This window comes from Lissotriton helveticus, chromosome 1_1 (genome assembly GCF_964261635.1).
Source record: "Lissotriton helveticus chromosome 1_1, aLisHel1.1, whole genome shotgun sequence".
In the NCBI taxonomy this organism is placed as follows: domain Eukaryota; kingdom Metazoa; phylum Chordata; class Amphibia; order Caudata; family Salamandridae; genus Lissotriton; species Lissotriton helveticus.
This window is the reverse complement of record NC_136057.1, coordinates 131,136,069-131,151,711: the sequence shown is the minus strand read 5'-3', so window position 1 is coordinate 131,151,711 and position 15,643 is coordinate 131,136,069.

Genomic DNA, 15,643 nt, shown 5'->3' with positions numbered 1-15,643 from the left:
CGCCCTAATCTTCTTAGCTTGCCTTGTTATTTGCACAAACTTTTTCTTTCTGCATTGTGCATAGCAATAATTTAACGGCGAGCAGTGGAATATTTAACCTTTCCTATTTTGCCAATACAAATTTTGAACGTGCATTTAAGTATGTGGTGTGCTAGTTTTGCTGCTTGCTTGTAACAGTTTTTCCATTCTTGATCTGTTCCTACATATATTTGAAAACATTCTCTTCATGGTAATAGTCTGCATGTGTTGGCTTGGTTGTGATTTCACATATGTACCTGATTGCTTATTCTGGCCATTTTTTTTATAGGTTCTGACTTTGTGTTGTTCTTTAACCTGAGGTGTGCATTGAAAGGTCGTGTATCCTGTGCTGTTGTTTAACCTCATGCATGCTCATGACGAGCTCAGCTCGTCATGAGGCACGGTTGCGCTGTGCTCATGACGAGCTGAGCTTGTTATAACGGCCGCGGCGCTCACACGCAGGGATAATTCTCCCGCTGTGTTGAGCGTTCTGATGAAACAGGTGTGGCCGTGACGAGCTCAGCTCGTCATGAGCACAGCGCCACCGTGCTGCGTGACGAGCTGACCTCGTCACGAGCACTGGGGCGCTGTGTGCACCCCTCCTCCCCCAGCACATTGGGGGATTTTTTACCGCAGTGAAGGGGTTAACCTGAGGTGTGCATTTAGGGTTTGTGTATCCTGTGCTGTTGTTTACCCTGAGATGTGCATTGAAGGGTTGTGTACTCTGTAATGTTGTTTAACCGTAGGTGTGCGTTTCAGGGTCGTGTTCCCTGTGCTGTTGTTTAACCTGATGTGTCTGTTGAATGGTCAGGTACCCTGTGCTGTTGTTTAACCTTAGGTGTGCATTAAAGGGTTGTGTACCCTGTGTTGTTCTCCCTTTTAGACTGAAACCCCCTTAACATCGACATTGAGCTTTCAAGTAAAAACATTATCACAATACATATCTTCTTCCACTCCACTGTGTCCTCTTCAACAGGATCCTATCCTCGTTGCCAGTTTTGCAAGACAGGACTCAGAGGATAACATTAATTAGAGCTTTATTCAGCAGGTTACAATGACCTGGGCACCTCTCTGATATCTGGCCGATGCCAACTGTCTCCTTCAGAGCTTCTCAAAATCCACACACACCAGATTCCAGAAGTGGAATCCTCCATGTTGCGGGGTAACAACATCACAGTACCAGGGTGCAAATATATAATACAGAACATAACACTCTGGGGGTAGAGGTTTGCCTAATCAGCACTGCAACCTCAAGATGCAGGTGTCTGTTTACAGTGCAGGGAGCTATCGTAAAGAAGCTAAAAGGAAATACGCTTATTTATTGTTACCTGTGATATTTTATAACAGCATAGACTGTGACAGCTACACCTATGTGAAATGCTTGTATAGTGCTGGGATATGACTTCAAACTTGTGACCGGCACAACTTTATTTTACGTTGTAGCCTGAGGCAGCTGGTCTCATGGTGAAAGGTGCAGCTTTTATTTGGAATTCTAGTTTTCAACACTGTACTGTTTGGACACTCGGTGATAGGCCCACTATCAGGCTGTGCTAGTCACAACATCTCTACACAGGCATACAAGATAGTGGCACACAAGATAGCTCTCAATTCCAAAATTGTTAAATGTATTTAGTTTAACTTGAGTCTATATTTCACAATGTGTAACTTCAAGCAATATCATAATCTAGTCTCAATAAACAGATGTGAAAATAATTTCTTCTTTCAGTAAATCTTTATTCATCTCTTTTTTCTTACAATCACCTCAATCGAACAGTAGCCAATGCGTTTCGTCCACCAAGAACTTCATCAGGGCGCAGTACACATGTTGTCATCATTTATACTTCTTAGTTTGATGAATATTTAAGTTGGTTCTTGTATATAAAAGTTTAGAGTGCATTTGCTCCTGCTGTTTGCCAGTGTGGCGTCCGGTTCAAGTGAAAGATCATGGAAATGAGGCAACCTTTTTGCATTGCCTCCACACTGTATTACAGATGCAGTAAAAGAGGCAAATACATAGTAATTGTGCACTGTGAGACATCAGGACCTGTTTGCAGTGTCCCCCCACTTTTAGCCCCCATTTTGCCTAGTAGGTGCTGGTTTTGTGGTTATGCTGCTAGTAGTGGCGTAGAGAATGTACATTGTGTGAAGGGTGCTCTGTGGCTTAGTGGGACCTGTGCAGCTGGGAGGGAGTTGCGATTCATGGTGAATGACAATTTGGGAGATGGTAGGGTTCGAGCACGGAGGGAGAATTTTGGGTTAGTGCAAACATAAGTTGTTTTTTCTGTTTAATGGAGGGTATAGTCATAGTAATTAGTTAGAGTAAACCAATAATGGTCAAGCAGTCAGTATAAATTGTGTCTTTATCTTATTTTCAGTTAAACCCCTGACGAAGAATTCATAGAATTCGAAATGCATTGGGAGCACGTTGATTTCATAAAACCACTTTTGAAACATGTTTGTCCTCGCATGCCTCCGTTAAAGGCTGGATTGGCAACGCTTGGTGTTTGAAAATGATGAATAAAGAATTCAAAATGCAAACATGCTGTCTCCGTAGTGGCGTAATTAAGGAAGATGCACGAGTTAAAATGATGGATTAAAATTGATGAATTGATAACAATGATGTAAACATGAAGAGTTTTACAAAGGAACGATTTCCTCTACCGCAGTGCGACAGTCGAGTGCAGGCATAATGTACCCCATTGGATTTGTTTCTAACTTAACCGTGATGAGGTGTTTCACGGTTTCTGTTCACACGCACTTCATTGCATGAATTGAAAAACTAGAGTAATTCACAAAGGGAAGGAGTGCAGTGGCTCAATTCTGACTCTATATGCTTAGCAACATTATGACCTCAGAGCTTGCACCCCAAGGATTCAAGTTTACTTTCTAAAGGAACCACCATCACGGAGACAGAAACAATACGTCATCTTAAGTGGAATGACTCATAAGCAACGATTAAAAAAAACGATATAGGCATGAGGAGACAACTGAACCCTGCTGCTTGGACAGTTTGTTTTTATGACATGTTTATGAAATGTTTATTCACAAGCACATTCCAAATAGGGCACGCGGTTGTCTTGTTATTTTTGACATAAGCTTTCACATTTTGCTGGAGGTTTCAAAGGGGTGAATTCAATTCGGAGGGAGCATGGTTTTCTTTGACTGTGATGTGGGGCACCATGGGAGATGAAGTTTATTGGTATGATACACAAAAAGGAGGGGTGGAGCGGAGTACAGCTGGATTGCTCACAGGTGGGAGATTTCTCTCTTTAAAACCGGCACGAGCGCGAGGGTAAATCATTAAGAGCACTTGTTATGTGGAAGCGAAGTGAGGTTGTGCTGCTAGCAGTGGCGTAGAGAAGGTAAATTGTGTGAAGGGTGCTCTGTGGCTTAGTGGGACCTGTGCAGCTGGGAGGGAGTTGCGATTCATGGTGAATGACAATTTGGGAGATGGTAGGGTTCGAGCACGGAGGGAGAATTTTGGGTTAGTGCAAACATAAGTTGTTTTTTCTGTTTAATGGAGGGTATAGTCATAGTAATTAGTTTGAGTAAATCAATAATGGTCAAGCAGTCAGTATAAATTGTGTCTTTATCTTATTTTCAGTTAAACCCCTGACGAAGAATTCATAGAATTCGAAATGCATTGGGAGCACGTTGATTTCATAAAACCACTTTTGAAACATGTTTGTCCTCACATGCCTCCGTTAAAGCCTGGATTGGCAACGCTTGGTGTTTGAAAATGATGAATAAAGAATTCAAAATGCAAACATGCTGTCTCCGTAGTGGCGTAATTAAGGAAGATGCACGAGTTAAAATGATGGATTAAAATTGATGAATTGATAACAATGACGTAAACATGAAGAGTTTTACAAAGGAACGATTTCCTCTACCGCAGTGCGTCAGTCGAGTGCAGGCATAATGTACCCCATTGGATTTGTTTCTAACTTAACCGTGATGAGGTGTTTCACGGTTTCTGTTCACACGCACTTCATTGCATGAACTGAAAAACTAGAGTAATTCACAAAGGGAAGGAGTGCAGTGGCTCAATTCTGACTCTATATGCTTAGCAACATTATCACCTCAGAGCTTGCACCCCAAGGATTCAAGTTTACTTTCTAAAGGAACCACCATCACGGAGACAGAAACAATACATCATCTTAAGTGGAATGACTCATAAGCAACGATTAAAAAAAACGATATAGGCATGAGGAGACAACTGAACCCTGCTGCTTGGACAGTTTGTTTTTATGACATGTTTATGAAATGTTTATTCACAAGCACATTCCAAATAGGGCACGCGGTTGTCTTGTTATTTTTGACATAAGCTTTCACATTTTGCTGGAGGTTTCAAAGGGGTGAATTCAATTCGGAGGGAGCATGGTTTTCTTTGACTGTGATGTGGGGCACCATGGGAGATGAAGTTTATTGGTATGATACACAAAAAGGAGGGGTGGAGCGGAGTACAGCTGGATTGCTCACAGGTGGGAGATTTCTCTCTTTAAAACCGGCACGAGCGCGAGGGTAAATCATTAAGAGCACTTGTTATGTGGAAGCGAAGTGAGGTTGTGCTGCTAGCAGTGGCGTAGAGAAGGTAAATTGTGTGAAGGGTGCTCTGTGGCTTAGTGGGACCTGTGCAGCTGGGAGGGAGTTGCGATTCATGGTGAATGACAATTTGGGAGATGGTAGGGTTCGAGCACGGAGGGAGAATTTTGGGTTAGTGCAAACATAAGTTGTTTTTTCTGTTTAATGGAGGGTATAGTCATAGTAATTAGTTTGAGTAAATCAATAATGGTCAAGCAGTCAGTATAAATTGTGTCTTTATCTTATTTTCAGTTAAACCCCTGACGAAGAATTCATAGAATTCGAAATGCATTGGGAGCACGTTGATTTCATAAAACCACTTTTGAAACATGTTTGTCCTCACATGCCTCCGTTAAAGCCTGGATTGGCAACGCTTGGTGTTTGAAAATGATGAATAAAGAATTCAAAATGCAAACATGCTGTCTCCGTAGTGGCGTAATTAAGGAAGATGCTAAGGAAGATGCGCAAGTTAAAATGATGGATTAAAATTGATGAATTGATAAAAATGAGGTAAACATGAAGAGTTTTACAAAGGAACGATGTCCTCTATCGCAGTGCGACAGTCGAGTGCAGGAATAATGTACCCCATTGGATTGGTTTTGTGACTCTGACAGCTCCATGGGCTATTCTAACCAGACCCAGGGCCGCTGCTCTGGTTGAAAGTACATTGTAATTCCATATAATTAGGATTGGCAATGAGAGACCCCTGTAAGTCCCTAGGATATAATAAGGTAAGAGTGATTCAAACTACCTATAAGTCCCTAGTCACTAGTATATAATGGAGCAGGGAGTTTAGAGGCCCAGTAGGTTTCCTGCATTGGAGTTTGCACTGCCGTGTTTCCTGCTGCCATTTTAATGGCTGCCCTGCTTTGCAGACTGTCTTTAAAAGTAATGTATATGCAACTTCAACTTTGGAATTACAGGTACCTCTAAACAAATGATCTACCTTATTTTTACATGTAACTATAAGCCGGGACATTATAAAAGATGTTTTATAAGTCCTGGTAAGTGAAAAAACTGCGGCGGAGGAACCAGACTGGTCTTCAAAAGGAGAAGGACACTTTAGGTCAGCACAGGTTCACCCCCACATCCTGCAACCCCTGCCACACAGGAGCCCCTTTAATTAGATTAGGGAATGGGATGGAAGAGGAGTGTTGAGGAATCTGAGCCACACCAGTCGGTTGGCCTTGCCTGGTCAGATTTTCTCATTTTGGATTTTGGAATAATAGTGCCTTCTGAGACAAGAATATACCACATGTTAGAGGAAGTTCATCCCATTGTTCAGGCGTCCCCCCATTTGACACCCAGGACCACTGCATAAATATGGAAAAGCTGCATGGCAACTTCAATCTGTTTCCTGAAACTACGAGTTGAATAAATTACAAAGGTCTGCACTCTAAGTACTATGCCTTCCTTCAAGAAGGATTAAGGAGTGGACCCTCTGCAAGCTACCCATTAACTGAGCCCACCTGCATCCCTTCCAACAAGAAGTCCCTAGCCTGGAATATGACCAGTTTACTTTTAAGGATTTGACCAAGTGCATTGTGGGATTTGTAGTACCAACATCAAAAGGACCATCTAAGAGACTCCAAACCCCTGGAATGGTGTACTGGACACTTTGAACCCTCATGGGGATCTTCTGGAAGAAGATCCAGAAGTTTGGTAAAGTTTGGGAACCTTTTTGTAAAAAGCTCCATAAGTTGACTGACTCAACGCCAGCGACCACGCCTGAATTTCAGATTCATCTGGCTGTAAGCTCCGGAGCTGTAGACTTCCATTATTTCATAGGGGCATCAAAGAACACCTAGACAATGACATTGACGAAAATCTGACCTGAAGAGGAGCCTTGCTTGGTGTCGAGAGAAAAAGTTCCAGAAAAATGACTAAGTGAGAAGGTAAAATTTTGACCGTAGCCTCCCGCTTAGTTTATCAGACCGGGGATCCATTGTGGTCGGCCTCAAACTTTGACTTTTTCCTGGCCAAGAGTGAGCAGATGTCCTAATTTTTGTGCACTAAAAAGTGTTTATTCTTTAAAAATTCATATCTCTAGTTCCCTAAATTGGATCATTGTGGTTTTGGTGTCAATTCCTTCATACATTTTTTTTTGTAAAGTAGTTTTGTATTGGTGTTTATAAATGTATTACCCACCTGTATCTTGCCTGCTCGCTGTCAGCTACCAAGGGTTCAACAAGGGATTCATTTATTGAGACCCCACCTGAACCTGTTATTTTGTTTTTGGCCTTAATACTAGTGGTAAGTCACTACTAAGAAACCCCTTTCCAACAAAAACTTTGTACCTATCCATCATATATGACTCTACTATCCTTCAAATAATTTGTGCTAAGACAGGAACTGCGATTATAGCACTTCCTGTCAATCTAGAGTGCTGTCCACAGGCCAGCGGACAACTCAACATTTTTGGTGGGCCGAGGTCTCTCAGGACATCGGTGGTATTGTCCTTATCCATCTTGACTGGGTTTACTTTGTCTTCAAAACTCTGAATCGAGCCCATAGTTTTTTTAATTTCCGTCATGAGATTGGAATGAAGCCTCTTAAACATACTATGTAGGTCACTTCATTAGGAGCCCTAAGCAATTGCTTACATTTTGATAAAATCATCCTAAATATTAGATGCCCCTGTGGAAGCTGAAAATAAAAATGATAAGAATAATACAATAACACAAGTCTCTGTCAGCACATAATATAGCAAGGTTTATTGGAGACCCACAAACAGCAAATTAACGTGCAGCACGGAGACATCAGCAAAGCCACTGAATGTCCAAAGAGGTGACGGGTTTGACAGTTTATATAGGCCAAAACCACAAAAGGATGTAGCATCATAACATACGTAGCACAAATTAAGCATAGTTCATTTGACCAATTAGCAAGAGTTTAAGCCGTCGTATACCATGTAAGGTCCAAGCTATACTGTTGCAGACCACGTGGCCCCAAGTGGGCAGCTTCTGGGACTTTCCACTGTAATGTAAGATATAAGTCCGGTGCCTTTCCAGTTAATAACTGCACACAATAGTAGTGACCAGAAACATATTGTGAAATGGGATATGCTGAAATATACGTGTACGTGATTAAGCAAGCATCCTCCCTTGTGTCACGTATCTTGTCTTCTAGCAAGCCTTGCGTTACCCAAGCTGTTTCTCTGAAGCTAAGAAAAATACACCATCCTGTGTAATGTTAACTTAACAGGGCCTAGAAGCTTTACTGCATTTGGTATCATAAAACAAATGGCTTCTTCATTGCCCCGTTTGATACCAAATCACTATCAGCAAGATCCTCAATCATTCTAGCTAGCTGATGTATTCTTTGTGTGGTATATATAATCCCTGCACCAGGGACCATCATCCCAAGGCCTGTCATCACATCCTCTGCCCATTCTGGTGTCCTCCTAATTCTCCTTGGCCGTTGGCCTTGGCGTGTGATCTGTACTATGTCGAGAAAATGTGTCATTTGTGGTATGATGGAGGCAAGATAACAGCTGCCATACCATCCTGGTGGCAGGTAGAAGTACGCCCACTTTCCGCATACAAAGAATAGTCCCTTGTATCCTACTAGTCCGGGCGAGGATCTATTGTTATTGTTCCTGATCTGTGATATCCTTGTGGTGTGTGTGCAGTTACTCTCGCCCACGAAAATTTGTTCCACGTTCTCTTACTCCTTAATTCCCTTTATTTTGTTTACCCAGTCTTCACAATCTAACAGTCCCTTGTTCCCTTGTGCCATTTCTGCTATAGTGCATGCAAACGAGAGGCAATCTTTCCATGCGTCTTTCTGCATCAACTGTTGTATTGAGCAGTTTTTTTCCACCTGTGGCAACTTAGGTACTCTTTTTTGTCGGTACCTCCTCGTTATTCTGAGTACTTCCCCACCCTGCTTAGTTGTAAATCTGCTACTCTCTGGTGGTGCAACTGCCACTGACATGTTATGCTAGTTGAGGAGCAAATCTCGCATTAATATGCATTCTACATATTCGGGAACCGGCAGCACATTGTAGCTCATGCTGTTCTCTGTGTCTGTTGGCAAGTGTGTGCAAACATAACATCCAGATATGTTCATTATACGTACATACAATTTTAGCATTTCAACATATTTCTTTCCGGTATATTCATCCCTCAATTCCCTTTCACCGCCTCCTTTAATGTCAACCTTCCCCAAAGTGTCTACATTTTCAAAATCTATTAGACGTTCCTTATTAGTTACATTTTGATCCCCCTCACCCCCTGCCGGCAATTGATGATCTATATTTCAATGTCTTTTGCAAAGATTATTAACAGCGCAGTCACTATTATCCCTAGGACTGGAGTCAATATTGCACCTAACAATGATGGCTATTTCCAGTCCCTTCCTTCTCGTACTTGGCATTGTTCCTTTATTTCACTTGGTCAGTTAATGTCTTTGATAAGACCAGATCCGATCTCCTCTATTGCATAAATCACACAATCCAAATGTCAAGTCGCATGTCTAGGATATCTTGTGCTGTTGTTTGATGTAAAAAATGGGGAACAAGATGTCTTGCAAGATAAGGTCTCTTAACCCACTCATTAGCGGAGGATTTGGCACAGTTAGTTCCAGCACACTATTTAATTTTTTTTTTCAGGACACAATAACCTTATATTAATTATTAGTTGTGACTCTTCTACCCTCACTTGTATAGATCTAAGCCTTCCAGATCGTGTTGCTGTCATAATTGTGATCTACTTAGGTCATAGCATGCCCTTAACCAAGTGTTCAATTCAGTTCTTTGATGTTCCAAAGTCTTGTAACTAGCCGGTGATGCACTGCTATGTGGTTAATTGGAGCATCACCAGCAACTCTAACTAGCGGGTTCTGCACCTCCTAGGGGGTCTATTGGTGCAGACGCCAGTCAACCATTTAGAAGAAAACATTGGTGCCTTGATGATGTACTGTCAGATGTTACTAGCACATGACATTTGGCACTCCCTTGGAAACAACTGGTACAGGCATCTTTGGGGTGTTGATACCCAGAGGCCTGGACCTGGACTTGTTGTGCGCAGTAGGTGACTGCCTTTGGTATCTTCTGGCTTTTGTTGGAGGCCTAGCCTGCCCTGAGCAGGTATCTGCCTCTGGTGTCTTCTGTCTTCTGTTGGAGGCCTAGCCTGCCCCGAGCAGGTATCTGCCTCTTACTTCCCGTGGGTCTTGTCCTGCATGGTGGATCGGATGTCGTACCTTCGTGGTGCTTCAGATGTTGCAGGTGGTGCTGGTGGAGCTCGTTCTCTGCTGTCTGGTCCTTCTCATTTCTTTGCGTTGGAGCTGTGGATCCAGGATGTCAGCCCTTGGCACTTGACTGATGATCTGGTGTTGTCCCTTCCACCTGGGCTGGAGGCAGTGCCGTCGGGTGTGGGCCTTTACCCAGATCCACTCATCAGGCTGCAGGTCATGTTGCGGTCGAGTTGCTGCTTCTGGAAGAGCCTGCAGAACCTGGCGGTGAAGGTAACGTAAGGTCTCTATTAATTTCTTGCAAAAACATAAAAGCAGGTTGTCTGGTATTGATAGTGGAGCTTGTGGACATGTGGCCTACAATGTTCATAGGGTGGCCAAATACTGTTTCGTGGGGATTGAGCTTTGTTAACCCATATGGTGTTCTTCTCATTGCCAGCAGGGCTAGTGGTAGTTTGACTACCCATGAAAGTTCACTTTAAGCACACATTTTTTCCAATCTTATTCTTCAACACCCCATTCTTTATAATAATAAATAATAATAATAAATAATAATAATAAATATTATTATTTATTTATTTATTATGAAAGTTCACTTTAAGCACACATTTTTTCCAATCTTATTCTTCAACACCCCATTCTTCCTCTCCACCGCACCCGCTGTAATTTCTGGGTGACCCCAAGCCCATTTCATAGTTCTGCTATCACATGGGAGATGAACACAGGGTCATTATCTGAGCTCAGGACGGATGAAATCCTAAATCGCGGAATATGTCCTTTTAGAAGGCATTTGGGCCCAGTCTCTGCATCACAGTTCTTGGTTGGATACTCTTCTGTCCACTTGCTGAACATGAACACTATTACCAAAACATATTTGTACTTGTGAGTGGGGGCCATGTCTATGAAGTCCATCTGGAGACTCTCAAATAGTCCGTGGGGAAGTGGGAAATGACCAGGTGCAGTTGGTGTGCCTTCTCCAATATTGTGTTGTGTGCAAACAGTGCATTGTCTGCAAAGTCTTTCTGTTATTTGGCGGAACTTGGAGTTGTACCAATATCGGGAAAACAGTCTGATCATGCCATCTGCTGCATTCTGCGCAGGTCGCGCTGCTAGTGCGCTGCACTTTTAACTCGCCTTTATCATATTTAGTTTATTCAGTTTGCTGTATTGTGTTGTGTGCAAACAGTGCATTGTCTGCAAAGTCTTTCTGTTATTTGGCGGAACTTGGAGTTGTACCAATATCGGGAAAACAGTCTGATCATGATCATCTGCTGCATTCTGCGCAGGTCGCGCTGCTAGTGCGCTGCACTTTTAACTCGCCTTTATCATATTTAGTTTATTCAGTTTGCTGTATTTGCTGATTTTAACGTAGCGCCCCTGTGTGGCTCAAGTCCCCTTACCTGCATTTAAATTGAGGAACTGTCACCGCTGTTTGGCGGGTCCGGGTCCCGGGGTGGATAACTGTGGGCGCCATTTTGGATTGGGTGAGTTCTACTTCCTGTGGGCGCCATCTTGGAGCGTCCCCACGCTCGTGATGTACTTTGAGACGCCTATTTAAGGCGGACTTTTACACCTCATTCCTTGATCATCTGCTGCATTCTGCGCAGGTCGCGCTGCTAGTGCGCTGCACTTTTAACTCGCCTTTATCATATTTAGTTTATTCAGTTTGCTGTATTTGCTGATTTTAACGTAGCGCCCCTGTGTGGCTCAAGTCCCCTTACCTGCATTTAAATTGAGGAACTGTCACCGCTGTTTGGCGGGTCCGGGTCCCGGGGTGGATAACTGTGGGCGCCATTTTGGATTGGGTGAGTTCTACTTCCTGTGGGCGCCATCTTGGAGCGTCCCCACGCTCGTGATGTACTTTGAGACGCCTATTTAAGGCGGACTTTTACACCTCATTCCTTGATCATCTGCTGCATTCTGCGCAGGTCGCGCTGCTAGTGCGCTGCACTTTTAACTCGCCTTTATCATATTTAGTTTATTCAGTTTGCTGTATTTGCTGATTTTAACGTAGCGCCCCTGTGTGGCTCAAGTCCCCTTACCTGCATTTAAATTGAGGAACTGTCACCGCTGTTTGGCGGGTCCGGGTCCCGGGGTGGATAACTGTGGGCGCCATTTTGGATTGGGTGAGTTCTACTTCCTGTGGGCGCCATCTTGGAGCGTCCCCACGCTCGTGATGTACTTTGAGACGCCTATTTAAGGCGGACTTTTACACCTCATTCCTTGATCATCTGCTGCATTCTGCGCAGGTCGCGCTGCTAGTGCGCTGCACTTTTAACTCGCCTTTATCATATTTAGTTTATTCAGTTTGCTGTATTTGCTGATTTTAACGTAGCGCCCCTGTGTGGCTCAAGTCCCCTTACCTGCATTTAAATTGAGGAACTGTCACCGCTGTTTGGCGGGTCCGGGTCCCGGGGTGGATAACTGTGGGCGCCATTTTGGATTGGGTGAGTTCTACTTCCTGTGGGCGCCATCTTGGAGCGTCCCCACGCTCGTGATGTACTTTGAGACGCCTATTTAAGGCGGACTTTTACACCTCATTCCTTGATCATCTGCTGCATTCTGCGCAGGTCGCGCTGCTAGTGCGCTGCACTTTTAACTCGCCTTTATCATATTTAGTTTATTCAGTTTGCTGTATTTGCTGATTTTAACGTAGCGCCCCTGTGTGGCTCAAGTCCCCTTACCTGCATTTAAATTGAGGAACTGTCACCGCTGTTTGGCGGGTCCGGGTCCCGGGGTGGATAACTGTGGGCGCCATTTTGGATTGGGTGAGTTCTACTTCCTGTGGGCGCCATCTTGGAGCGTCCCCACGCTCGTGATGTACTTTGAGACGCCTATTTAAGGCGGACTTTTACACCTCATTCCTTGATCATCTGCTGCATTCTGCGCAGGTCGCGCTGCTAGTGCGCTGCACTTTTAACTCGCCTTTATCATATTTAGTTTATTCAGTTTGCTGTATTTGCTGATTTTAACGTAGCGCCCCTGTGTGGCTCAAGTCCCCTTACCTGCATTTAAATTGAGGAACTGTCACCGCTGTTTGGCGGGTCCGGGTCCCGGGGTGGATAACTGTGGGCGCCATTTTGGATTGGGTGAGTTCTACTTCCTGTGGGCGCCATCTTGGAGCGTCCCCACGCTCGTGATGTACTTTGAGACGCCTATTTAAAGTCGTCCTCTCCCGCGCAGTGGTGACGCCTGCGCTGTGCCGGAGTCGTGCCAGAGTCCTGCCCGTCTGCGCTCGTCCGCGTCGAGGTAGCGGGTACGGGCACAGGACTCTGGCATCAGTCCTCTTTTCACCATGGACTTTATCATGCCACTCAGGTACAATCGTACTGACCTCCTTACCTTAAGAGACGGTCACTCGGATTGTACTCATGCTCCGGTGTGCCCACTTGTGGGACCCTATGACTGTCCGTGTGGCAGGTTTTCGTTGGATCCCCCTAGTGGGGTGCGCTCCTCTGAAAGGTCTACCCTAGCTGCGCATACTGACATTTCCGGGCGAGCACTCAGTATATGGAGCCTTAATGTCAGATCATTGGTTAAGCACCATCAGTCCCTTCGCGATATGATCGACAAGGACTCACCGGATCTTATTTTTCTCACTGAGACGTGGTTACAGGACACCGACTCGGCCATAATAAATTTGGCCTTTCCTTCCACCTACACGGTCTTCACCCTGAACCGTACTACCAGGGGTGGAGGCATAGCTTTGGCAACAAAATCTTGCTTTCCGGCGGTCTGGCAAGCCCTTGATCTGCCGATGTGCGAAAGCGCCGCTTTCAAGGTCACTGTCAGCCATCAGTTCACTTTTAGTGGTCTGTTAATCTATCGCCCTCCAGGGAATGACACGGTCTTTAAGGCCGCTCTCGTTGACATGGTTAACTCCCTGGCTCCTAGATGTGCTAATTTTAACATCATTGGTGATCTGAATATACATCTTGATCAGACATCTTCTTTATCTATCAGCTCTTTGATAGCGGATCTGGAAGCCATGCAGTTGAACCAACTTGTCACTGCCCCTACCCACAGAGGAGGTCACATTCTCGACCCCTTTTTTACCACCTTGGACCGGGCTTTGGCATCTGACCCGATGGTGGTGGGCTGGACTGATCATCTATTGGTTAAAGTATCATGCCCTCTGGATGATCACCAATTTAAACCTGTGGACAGATTGACCTTCAAAAGAAATTGGCGTAAGCTTAAAATGGAGGAGTTTGTTAATATTCTCGAGGCACAGCCCTTGGGCAACCTGTCGAATGTTGAACAGGGATATGAACAGTTCTGTGCTTGGGTCCGTACTGCCCTCGATTCTCTTATACCAATGCGTTGGTCGAAATGTCATGCTAAAACCCGCAGTCCTTGGTATAATGAGTCCCTTGCTGAGCTCAAGAGAACTTGCCGACAAGCGGAGAGGGCGTGGAGGAAGTCTTTTGACCCCACACTGAAATCATTGTACTTTACCCAGCTTAAGAGCTATCACAGAGCTATCTGTCAAGCCCGGGCAGCATATTATGCGTTTGAGTTCTCCAACAGCCCTAATCCATCTAAATTAATTTTTAAGGTGCTTAAAGATCTGATGGGTAAACGGGCCACCTCGCTAGAAATCTGCACGGACTCTCATTGTGAAAGCTTGGCATCCTTTTTCGTGGAGAAGGTGCAGATAATCTACCGAGGGTTTATGCCAGCTGTGCCCGATGCTGAGCCCAGGCCTGTTGGGGTTCCAGATTGTGAACCTCTGTCCTCCTTGCCTGCTATGTCGGCTGAGGCATTTGACACCCTGAGCCTCAAAATTAAATCGGGCTCTCCTTTAGATCCTTTGAAGCCAGAGCTTATCACTCTCCTCCCGCCCCTGTGTCGTGAACCCATACTGGACCTGATTAATCTTTCACTTACGGAAGGCGTGGTTCCTGCTTCTTGGAAGCAAGCTGTGGTCAGCCCTATATTGAAGAAGCCTAGTCTAGACCCTCTGCTCCCTGAGAACTATCGCCCCATCTCCCTCCTGCCCTGGACCGCCAAGGTCACTGAGGCACATGTAAATTCCATCTTGTCTGCCCATCTCTCTCGTAATAATATTCTTGACGAGAGTCAGAATGGCTTTCGGGCACAACACAGCACCGAAACGGCTCTGCTCTTTATGAGCGAACATCTCCGTTCGGTGCTGGATGTGGGGCAGACAGCGGCGCTCCTTTTGTTAGATCTGAGCGCCGCATTTGATACTGTGTCTCATGGCATTTTGTTGCGGAGGTTGGAGGAAGTGGGACTTGAGGGCAAGGCTCTTCAATGGTTCCGCTCTTTCCTTTCGGACCGGTTTTTTAAAGTGGCCATTCCTCCTGGTCAGTCCTCGTTCCATCCTCTGGGGTTAGGAGTCCCTCAGGGTTCGGCGTTGAGCCCCACGCTGTTCAACTTGTATGTGAAACCGCTAGCTGCCGTAGTTAGACAATCTGGCTTAACCATGACATCTTATGCCGATGACACGCAGCTAGCGGTGACACTCAGTGGGGACCCTGAGGTGACTGCCCCCAGGTTTCGCGCAGGGCTTCTTGCCGTGGCGGACTGGATGCGTATTAACTGTTTACAGTTAAACGCCAAGAAAACCGAAGTCCTGATTTTAGGAAAGCAAGCGGATTCGTGGGGAGATCAATGGTGGCCTCCTGAGCTGGGGGTGACTCCCATTCCAGCGGCCGAAGTGAAGAACTTGGGGGTCTGGCTGGATTCCAACCTTTCTTTTACCAGCCATACTAAGAAGATCGCAGCCACCTGTTATGGGATTCTGCGAGGACTGAGACCGGTCCTTAAATTCTTCGACCCCCCTACTCGGCAACTGGTTGTCCAAGCCTCCATTCTTTCCCGGCTG